The sequence below is a fragment of the Cydia splendana genome, chromosome 14, assembly GCF_910591565.1.
Source record: "Cydia splendana chromosome 14, ilCydSple1.2, whole genome shotgun sequence".
Lineage (NCBI taxonomy): Eukaryota > Metazoa > Arthropoda > Insecta > Lepidoptera > Tortricidae > Cydia > Cydia splendana.
The window spans coordinates 11,540,096-11,552,243 of NC_085973.1; positions in this window are offsets into that span (position 1 = coordinate 11,540,096).

The following is a 12,148-nucleotide window of genomic DNA, read 5'->3' on the forward strand; positions in this document are numbered from 1 at the left end:
AGGAGGAAACAGATTCATCCGAAGCTTGATTTTTGGATGATTTGAGGGGGGGGGGGGGAAGGTCAAAAATCGTCAAAAATAGATGACGTAATTTATGAACAGCCCCTATGTACGTATGTATGCACTGCATTTAGTATTTTCGTACTTACCAAATAACAGTTTTAGAACTTTAAAAGTTAAGTACAGTTAGTGTTGTTATGGTTGATTTCAATATGCTTCGCGAAGGATCAAGAATGTTTAATCCATCATTGTAGTGCGAGTGTGGTAGAAGGGATCGGCGTACTGAGCTCGCACGGCCTGCCGCAGCGCGTAAAATACCTAAACTCGCTCAACGCCGAAATGTAATAGCGCTCTTAAGCAATAATGTGTCAACCCACATTATTTTTTCAATAAGATGTCAACTCAATAAATTGAAGCTTAAAGTTGTCATTTTATTGCAAAATGGATGTGGGATGACTCATTTTTGCTAAACACCATCCATATGTAACATCATTAGGTACATGGTACATGAATAGTATATTTTTTCTTCGACTTTAGTATATGTTTCTTCCACTGTATACCTACTCTCTTATTATATGCCCAAGGTTATAAAAACTTTAAAAATACCCATTAAATTAATCCATTAAAACCTGAATTAAAAAAAAATAATAAACCCAGAATCACTTAGCTTTTAACCATCTTATCCGCTACTCAAAATTTTGGAGAACATCTTAACTTTCCGTTCATAAATTTTAAATCTCAGTTATTTTGTCGGCGCGTAAACCGAAATTGCGTTAAATAAAAAATGCAATTTTTTGTTTGTTTAGTACCGTGTGTTGTAAACTGACTGGCTGTTGTCGTAAATTCGTATCTCATCTTCACGTGTTCTTAGTAGTCTGTCTTACGTTTTGGGAACAAGGTTTATTTTGCCATTACTCGGTTATGGAAGATAGATCAGTGCGAAAGTAAAAGGCTGTAAATATTTTACAGGTGTAATTTACTCGTTTCGTCCGACATGACCTCTTATTAAGATATCAAAGCTCTCCGGCCGCTGGAAGATGTATGTGTACACGGTACAAGTAGGTCTGAGATGTATTGCTTAAACTTTTTGTAAAAAAATATCATCGATTATATTTGTTGAAAATATTCAAATGAAATATGATTCACCTAACTTTATGTAACTCTCAACATTCGATAAATTAGCAAAGCAGTATTAGGGCGTTTTCAGAAATAAATATTGAAAACCTGATTCTTTCACATCTGGACGTTCTTGGACTCATTCTACTCAGAATCGACAGCATTCTCCATCCCACCATTAAAAAAAGATGTCCCAAAATGTCCATTCCATTACGTCACGTTTTTGTATGAATTTTTTTTTCACTTGTATGTGCGTGACGTAGTGGAATGTACAATTTTCATACAAATTTTTGGGACATTTTATTTTATCGTCAGAATTGAATACTTATGCTTGTGATTCTGAGTTGAAAGAACCCAAAAACACCGGGATCTGTGAGAATCGGGTTTTCGATATTTATTTCTGAAAACGCCCATTATTGTTTTCGTTTTATATTAAGTACATACTATTTCATTGAATTTCCCTTTCGTAGTGTAATACAAGTTCACTCTGGATGTGAAAACAAAAACCTTTTCATATTAGTGACTGTTTCAAAGTGTAGTTTTAACTTACCACAAAGGGATTAAGTATTGTAATTTTTGTCATTTATAGGTACTTGCCGGTAGCCCTGCAAAAGGTCTGCATAGTGTCAGGTCTTTATTTGATATGGCAAAGTATTGTATCTCATACTTATCGAAACAACACTTCAACAAACACTTAAATAATGTAGTAGGTATATATTAGGAATTATACAATTTGCCGGCTGGCCAGTGATAGGTATCGATCGGCAAATTGGCAGAGGTGCCATAGAAAGCTTTGTTTTTAATACAAATAAGAATTACCTAAACTTAATTTTTATTATTGATGAACGTAGATAATATTTTTTTCCACTATCATTTAAATTCCTAATTTCAGACACATTTCATTATTCAACTTATCCAAAGCCCTTCCACACTTTTCTATTGTGCTGAAAATATAACGCAAACAGAACAAGTCGGCTACTCAAATGAAAACCGCCATTCCCGCTTCAGTACAATATTACCCCTTTTCTACATAACTTACATATGAATATAAAGGACGGTTCATACTGTGGCGACATTTTTATGGTACTTGTTCTGTGAAAATCCCTCAATCTGTACGCTATTCACTTTATGTTTCATACATTTCTGTGGCGCAGACTCGCAGAGTAATGCTTGTATTTTAGCTCTTTTAACTTTTATCAAACTACACAACGGGACTTAAGTTTTAAGAAAAACATTGCAATTTTAATCGGGACGAGGGTTTTAAGATCTCATCCACATGGAATCCAGTCATTAGTAAATGTAAGCGGAAACGAATATCGACAGTCGATTAATCGAATATCGTTAGTGTTGTGTGTCGACAGAGTAACATCCCTAGTGCGCAAAACGTTCAAACTGATAAACAAGACCAAGTGCGGGTAGTTCGAAAAACTCGCGCGGCTAGAAGATGTTGATGTCAACTTGAGCCAGTCTTCTCCGAGACCACGGGGACAACGCCGTCCTCGAAACGTCGGAGGTAAATCTTAAAACTTAAATACGCGATTAAGTCCCGTTGTGTAGTTTGATAATGTTTAATAATCGTGAAAGTTTAAATCAGTCTTTTAACTTTTAACCTCAAACAGATAAAATGGGGTTTTCTGTGTAAAATTTGACTACTTTGGAGAGTACGAAATCATAATGTTATGTAATTTTTTTACTTTGAGACATAGAGAATACTTAATACGAGATACTTATCTAACTACTACTAGTTGGTACATATGTATACTACTACAGTGAAGAGTTTTCTTCCTGCAGACTCTGAAACGAATTAGTAAGTAAAGTGGCGTTCAAAAGTGCATGGATAGATGTCGACCGTACTGCCTTAATATTACGGTTGAAACATCTCCATGCAGCTTTGAACGCCAGTGTACATACTCGTAGTTACTGCAGGAAAAAATATGTTTTTACAAAAACATGATGTAAGTAAATTAACCCTTTTTGTGTAGGTACATATCAAAAGCTTTGGACAGTAGGAAAGTTATTAATAAAAAGGTTACATGTGGTGTAAATAACTGATATTTTTTACTTATTTTTTATGCCATCTCAATCATTCATATTATCATGATATCGCTTGGAGACATACAATAGCACACAAAGAAGGAAAATCAAAGTTATTAACTTTTTCTCATACATTCATTTACTTAACTTTATCAGCACTGATTTCGTAATTTCCTTCAAGGCAAAAAAAAACATTCGACTGATAATTACTATGGGCCTATTTATAGGATGTTCTAATAACAAGTACAAGCCTGCAGCTAAAGTTAATCCCGCCGGATGAGCGCAGTACTTGCTAATCATAATAACTATCGAGCATACCGTTTCCTTTTGTTTGCGATAAAGTTAATCATTGTGAGAAAATTGAGAAAACTGTTTCTTGGTTACAGTTAGTATTGAAACAGTGGAAGTAAATTTAACTGCAATTGTTTTATTGTTTCCAATAAAATTGCCGTTGATTACGATTAGTTAGTTCCCTTAAACATTCCAGAAGGCCTACCCCGAAATACGTTCGACGTGTTGCCTCTCTGTCGCACTTGTAAATTCGTACGTAAGTGTGACAGGGAGGCAATACGTCGAATGTGGTTCGCGGTAGGCCCTCAGTACCGTAAAATCAGGTAACTTTAGCTTTAGTCGACTACTTACAACTATGGTCCAGCTTCAAGTTCCAGGAAAATATGTATAAATATTTTTCAAATTATAATGAGTATCTAATATAGAAAAAGTAGTACCTATATATAAGCAACAAAATAAATGTAACGAGTACAAATCAAAACGGCTCGTTAATAATCAACGTTAAAAACTGGAACATATTATAGGACTATACAATAGTTACCTTCAGTTTGGCAGAAGAAAAAAAATTGTATAATACTTAGGGTTTATTTCATCTGAATAAATGATTTATTTATTTATTTTATTTTATTTTTTCCTTAATTTACGGTAACACTGGAAAATTCTGCAACGTCTGCCGCCGATGAGGCAATATTTTCATAATTACATACCTATTATTTTAACATTTCGCTGGTCCACTATTACAGGGTTCTATGTTTCACTTTTATCGAACTGAAATTTAAACATTGGCATAGTGACATTATGTCGAATTTCAACTAAATATCTTGAGAATGTAACATAAAACCCTGTAATATTGGGCCAGCGATTTGGAACTGAAAGTTACTCATCAATCTAAATTAGGCAAGTGTACAGTAACTTCTATTTTATATTTTTCGCAACATGAGAGTAGACATTGAGACCAGTACGTCGTTAGTTTGGTTAGACATTTTATTAGTGAACCATACACTTATAAAAAATAAATGCATACCTATTAAAAATAAAATAAATAATTTATAAAGGTATACTTTTTATATCCTATTTACATTGACAATAATGGATACTTCTTGGGTGGCAAACGGAATATTATTCCATATTTTGGTTATCACACTTGTACAAATATCCAATAAACTGTGTTTGCTTAAGTCACTTAGCTTCAAAAGTTTCGAGCAAAAGGTGCAGCCTTGTTCGATACATTTATACGACCTACCTGCACCGCAACCTTTGGACTGAAGGGCTTACCTGATGTTCCAATATTAGCCGGTAAAGACTTTTTGTAAATATGTAAATGGGTCTGGTCCGTATTGGTAAAACGCCAATATTTTTATTGCATGTAATAAAATTCTTTAGAAACTTTGCAACTGTAACCCATCCTTCTTCGGAATTGGCAATTTGTATTGTTTAGAAAGTATTTGCACATTTTGCACATTTTTTATATTTGTGCAATTTGACGATTTCTAAAACGCAACGGTTTACCGTTACCGGTAATTGTTTTATTACTTGCAAAATTGGCAAACAAGGCCGCTTGAATAATAAATCTAACCTTGCAATTTCAATAGCCACTGCAACGTTTTGTACTTTTTTTTATCCACATAATACATTTCCAGAAACACATGAAGCTCAATACCGTTACTGAAACAGTAATAAATTTAAACCAAAGGTAGCTAGGAAATCTAGTACACCAATAACACATTTCTGGCTTGTTTACACCCCTAAATTTACCTAACGAAATATTTCCCAAGTTGGCAAGGCAAACACGTTGGTTTTTCTCAGCGAGCGGATTAAAGCGTGGTAGCTGAGGCCATAAATCTATGGATTAAACTAACCTATCGGGAGATTGCAATCTTGCCGTCCGCGAGTGCTTCTATCGATAATTGTACCGATATCGATACCTACAAAAAGGGGGAGCGCTAAAAAGTTGAAGTCTTTTTGCGATTAAAGTTTACTTGGAATGATTTAATGGTAGTTTATAAACGGGAGACGTATCGCCGATGTGGGATGTAAAAACTTGCTGGTTGTTTCAGACAAACTCGGTTGGATTATTTAGTGTGTGATGTATTGAATAGGTAGTAAAAGAACTTTTATGTTGGATAAAAAAGTAAAACCATTGTATTTATCAGACTACGGTGAAACAAAAGGAGGGTTATTAAATGCGAATAGTTGAAGAATTCCAACATCGATTCCAACAAAATATTTATTATAATTACAAAAGCTGTTAATTTAAAATACGTTCTGAAGCGTATTTTATGACGCATACCTTTCTTTTGTTTTAAGTTTATTAAATATAAACGTCACATATAAAAATATTTTATTAAGCTTCGGAGCCCTTTTTGAGTCAGATGCGAGTTGTAAATTATATCCAGCCATAAACGTATTTCAATTACTGAATGGGTTAGCAATAGCATTTCGAAGATCACAAAATCACGATGTGAGCTCGGTTCTTATTCGATTGCCATATTGAAATAACTTTGTGTAATCTTATACCCAAACAGCCAGAAAACAACTGAATGAGCAATATCAGGTTACTCAAGAGAAATAATGGACTCTGTCTTGGTTCTTTTTTGTATGAACTTTGTCATACGATTTACGGACGACGGATGTTATAAGGAATGCTCGGGCATTGTATTTATTTGAAAATTATTGGAGACCTAAAGGCCATCGCCCACTGATAGAAACAATATATCGGAGAAAAATTGTAATGAAAACCTACGTGGATTTAGCTTATATTTAATTGGTAGTAAATACAATGTAAATGTAAATAAAATACTATTTTGAGTGCAGCGTTAGTAGTTTGAAAAAAAAAACTATTAGGTACATATGTAGGTACCTAAAAGATTAAAATAATGTTTTTTTTTAACAAATATCGTAAACGTAACAGTATCAGTAAACATATTTATTTTATGTAATTCTATGTGCCACTTTATACATTACTTACATATTTGCTTTGGCAGTTGTTTCACTATGATAATGTTCGCGACAACGTCTCTTTTTTTGAGAAGTTTCGAGATTTCTATCAGTGGCCGTAGACGACTGTTGCCCAGCTGCTATTAGTAGCATCTATTGCAGTATTAAAGCATTGCAAGGAAAACTTAAAAGGCTCCAAAACGAAGCAATTTTCAGAATTAAATAATGTAATTGTAAATGCATCCTGCAATATTATAAAATTTACTCACTGCAGTAAATTATACTCGTAAGCTCAAAAACTATGATACTGTTACAATCTTTTTGTGTAAAGGCCATTAGAAGATTCCATTAGTCTCACTAATCAAGATATTTTACAACCATAGTGTAGTTTTATGACTATTAGGAGGCTTTCTATTGGGGCTGAACCCAGCATCTGAGCGCAATAAAACTGTTACGATAAATCATAATTTTAGTAATAAACTAATCGCTACTTTGCGAAGAAATTAATCTGTACTTACTTTTTGCTTTTGTCTCATAATGAAAATGTAATAAACAATGCACTTGCAATGTTTGCCGCTCAATGGAGAATTTGAACTTTCTGTCTAAACGAAAAAAATAGAGGTAGGATCCTTTTGGCTAAACTACGCACTTATATAGTATGTCAGTAAGTTACCCATAATAGTTAGCGACTAACTAATTTTTATACGTATTCATACATATTTACTCGTTCATGGGCCGTACTCGAGATTACAATCGTTACCGGGATGACCATGTCAAAATGGGAACGAAAATTATTTTTTCTACATATTTTATTTAAATTTGGTGGGCTAAGAATATTAGAGTACATGTTTAAGGGTTCCGTACGCAAAGGGTAAAAACAGGACCCTATTACTAAGACTCCACTGTCCGTCTGTCTGTCAGTCACCAGGCTGTACCTCATGAACCGTGATAGCTAGGCAGTTGAAATTTTCACAGATGATGTATTTCTGTTGCCGCTATAACGACAAATACTAAAAATAGAACATAATAAATATTTAAGTGGGGCTCACAACAAACGTGATTTCTTTGCCGTTTTTTGCGTAATAGTACAGAACACTTCATGCGCGAGTCCGACTCGCACTTGGCCGGTTTTTCAAAGAACAAAACAAAAAATGAAACTGTCAATAGAGACGTTACAAATAGAAGAGACTGTTTCTGAAGTTTACAGTAGGTATCTATAAACATGATAATTATATTTGTTTGAATAAACATAACAAACACTATAAACCCCAGTAGTTTATATTCGTATTTATAGAAAAATACGGGCAAACTTTGAATATACCGTAGGCGTCCCACAATGAGCACGTCACAAGCCAGCCTTTGAGCTGTCAGCCTCTTGAAGGAACCGGGGCAATTACATTGAAAACCTCCGCTGGTATCTTTAAGAATAAAGTCTGTTAAGTACATCTTGGATATTAAATTCTGGTTCCGCTTTTTAAATGGATATTTATTTAAACTGGGATGCGATAGACGTAAACAGTAGACATAGAACATTTTAGAGAAATAGAATGACAGAGGTCCTCAAGTAACAGGCGTCTTTCCCGATATTACTCCGTTTATCGAAATCCGAGAGGCATAACCAAGAAACGCCAATCGAAAAGTTAAAATGTATCGAGAAGTCACGTGGCCATTTCAATATATTATTTAAGTTTCTGCCCCTAATAACCCGCTTGTTACCGTCACTGTCCTAATGTCACACTAAACCAACTAAAATATTGTCAGTAAATTGCTACTTAGGTATGTCATAATCATAATGTAATAGAATATCTATGCCCCATAATGTTCCATAAATAGTTAACTCACTGTGCTGGTTGAAATAACTGCTCGGACGCTTTCAACAGCCGAAGAAACTCCATACTCAATGTGACATCTCCCTGTCGTTATATACGTGAAGAGAAAATCTTTAGATAGAAACTAATATACCTACATATAAGATAACGAAAGAGGTTTTCAATGAACTTGAACGGTATCCTAAATATCGTTTCTATGTTAGCTTTGAATACTTATCCTGATATAACGAGCTTATTAGCACGCAACTGAATCCTGCACTTTTAATAGGTACCCTAATAGGTACACATCTAGGTTTATCATAACGATATTCCTCACTAAGTAACTTGTAGGTAAGTAATTAGCTATTTATGTGTGTATTTTAAGAAATAGATATTTAATTCTAATATGTTTCGATTAATAATGTTTCTAATATCCGTTATATTATACATAACAATATTATACTTAAAGAAGAATGTAAACTTAGTTAAATGCTCACTACTGTGTATACATATTACCTTTTCGTGAACAAACTGTTGAACCGATTTTGATATATTGGCACTTAGGTACTAAGCTTGAAGCCTGGGCAGCCAATGGCTACTTTATTTACCAAAAAATTACCTTCTGGAAAAGGGAAGTGAGGTGACAGTCCGATCCCCCGCGGGCACATCTAGTATTATATTATTTATTTTAGAGTGTCCAAGACCTAGAAATAATTAAATTCTTATAATTTATCTAATGAGTCTAACTATATTTTTCTCATCACGTCGCATAAAATTTATTACGTTTCTGGTTTCAGTCATTGTTTGGTTGAAGGTTGCGAAAACAGGAACGGACTCTAAAGCGTCGAATGTGGAACATCTTTGGAAATGCTTGAAAATTAAACCTACTATATTTTTAAGGATGACTCTGTAGCATAAGGATGTAGGATTGTAAATTAAATTATATTAACTGTACACTGGGGTGCCTTATTTGAACAATATTTTTTATCAAATAAAAAAAAGTTTAAACGGATTATATAGCGTATATTGAATTTATACTACATCCCGACGTTTCGAACCCTTTACAGCGTTGCGTTTTAATAGTTTTATTTCATGAGTAACAAAATTTATTTAAGCAAACGTTTTCTATTTATAGTCATACTTGATCAGTAAGTAAAGCCGCGGCAAACTCCAGATGTTTATTACAGGTAATAACGCAGAAAATATGATGAAACTAATTCCACAGTAAATTTTATTACTATGGATGCGTTAATAGACACATCATTGGATTTATTAGAGAAACTCATCAAGTGTTGTGATAAATCAGAGAAGCCTTCGAAGTCCGAAAACTGGCCGCGCCTGATTGGTCAGTTTGTAGTAGGTGGTAAACCCAAAGCCGGCGTAAACCCATCAAGCTCTCAAATTACCCAATACGCCCAAACTATGGATCGTGTGACTAATTGGTATTAAAGGTGCTGTTATGTCTTAATTAAATTATACTCGTAATTCCGTGGTAATTCTGTTGCGGTCGAAGAATTTTACTACGTTACAAATTTTGTACAATGGAGCAATTTCTGAGCCGAATGGGAGAACGACTGTGTTAATTAAGGGAGTTAGTTACACGTGGAATCGCGTTTCGTGTATATATATATTATATAACAGTTGAGGAATTTTGAAACATACCTACATAAAAAGCCATCGGTGGTACAAACAGCAACACTCCTAACTGTACATCGGTGGACCTTATTACAAAAGGCATAAGGTCCACCGATGTACAGTTAACAGTGTGGGCGATGGTACCTAAACATTATAAAGAAGAGGTGAGCATCGCGTAATTATTACGTGGATTTCCTCTTATCCATTTAGTAAAGGCCACTCAGGGGTGAAAATCGTTTACAATTATGTTATGACACGAAATTTTATACAAGACAAATAAGAATAAGGCTCGTCATTCTACAATTTTCAAATGTAAAATGTATGTAAAAAGTCATAACACATATGTACCTCGATAAATTTAAATGATCTCTAAGTGGCCTTTTCTAACAACTTTCTGTTACCGATGTATTCGTTCTCCTAAATGAAAAATATTTTTTGTGGTTCTAGCAGAAAACTATAAGATATCCAATTATCTTGTTTTGTTGTAATTTGAATAATTAGGTGTTATGAAGATAATATTAAAAATAAAATATAAATTTTAATCAGGTATTCATTCAAGGTCATTGGGCTAGCCTATGAAACAGAATAAAATTGGGTAGCAGCATTAAGACAAGACAATCTAATCTACTCAGGTATTCTCACAGAAAATAGTTTCACCAAGTTAACCGCGAAAATAGGCTTGGAAAATAGGAATTTCTCCGTCCATTAAATTTACGACTTGTCTCAGAAAAGCCTGTCTTGCCTCCCGGATATCTTTTTATAATTTATTTGCTTTGTTAAAACCGCACGTCCCTTGTAGCTAACAAGAAAACGTACATAATCTTTTGAGACGTAAACCTGTAAACATATAACGCACGACATGTTGCATTGTTAGTAAATTTTAATTCCATCTAATTTCACAACTATTGTAAAAATAATAAAATTTGACATGAATTTGAAGTTATAATTAGTCCCTTCTAAACTTCTTAGTTTTAAAAGATAGTAGATAAACTTAAAAATTAAGCCGGATATATTGCAGAAGAGGAGTAAGAACTCTAAATAATTTGTCTGACTGCCTTTTAAACTCCCTTCAGATCTTCAGATGCTCGTGGGATTATTAAGATACAAAATTTGGTGATCTGCCCAACCCCAAGTACGAATGAGTAGATAAATTGTTCCTTTTCCAACAACGATAACGAAAACTATAACCAATTTGTATAATCCTGTGCAGATAATATTAGCTCTCGTTATCAAACCCCTATCAAGTGGACAAGGGGTTAATACGGCGTGGTCACGTCCAATCTTTTCGGCCCGGCTCTGCCCACGGTGTGTAAAATTTATGGAAATTGCATTTCCGCATTATGTCCGATATGAGGGTGAAATGTAAGTCGGGAAAGTTTCTTTAAACTTAAAAGCAAACGCTGAAGTTGCAATCCTTCGCTTTGTCGTCAGACGCGAGGGAGTGCTGTTTCAATAGTCGTAATTTAGATAGAACGTAGCAGTACAGTATGCATAGGTTTAGTTTAACATACAACTTTAAATCCCTCTGCAGAGGCGACAGTTCAAAAATATTTGTAGGCAAACGTCGTAGTTATTAAACTTGATTACTCTTCATGATGATACAATTCTCAAATTACTCAAATACTAGCGAGCCAAAAGGTTTAATAGAATTTTATGATTGAGTGGCTATTAAACATCTGGAAATAGGTAGGTATATTAAAATTATAAAGGGTCTCCTTTAAATAAACCTCTGCCAAACGATGTAAAGTATGTCTGAAAATAAAAATCAATCTTGTAACATTAACACATTCAACACCAAGAACCCGACTGTCGGGTACACTGTTCGTAGCGACTACGCGCTACATACGACGAAACCGTGGCTACACGCTACGAGCGTAACCCGTAGCACTTAGTGGTATTGAATGTGTTAATAAAATAAAGATGCAGTTAAAAATATAGTATGTACTATTTTTTTGCAAAAATAATTTCGTCGCTGTCAATTTTCTTGATAAAATGAGTGACGGAATGAACGTCAAATCGTGGCAGTCATGCGGCAGCGAACGTCACTCGAGGAAATTAACAGATCGTCGGGTGACAAGCAAAAGTCACTAACTAACATCATTGAAATTATTGGACAATAAACCGACCAATAAACTTGTAACAACAAGTGTAATAAAGTGCATTGTTACTTTATTTTTTAGGGTTCCGTACCCAAAGGGTAAAACGGGACCCTATTACTAAGACTCCGCTGTCCGTGCGTCCGTCCGTCCGTCCGTCCATCTGTCACCAGGCTGTATCTCGTGATCTGTGATAGTGATGATGATGTATTTCTGTTGCCGCTATAACAA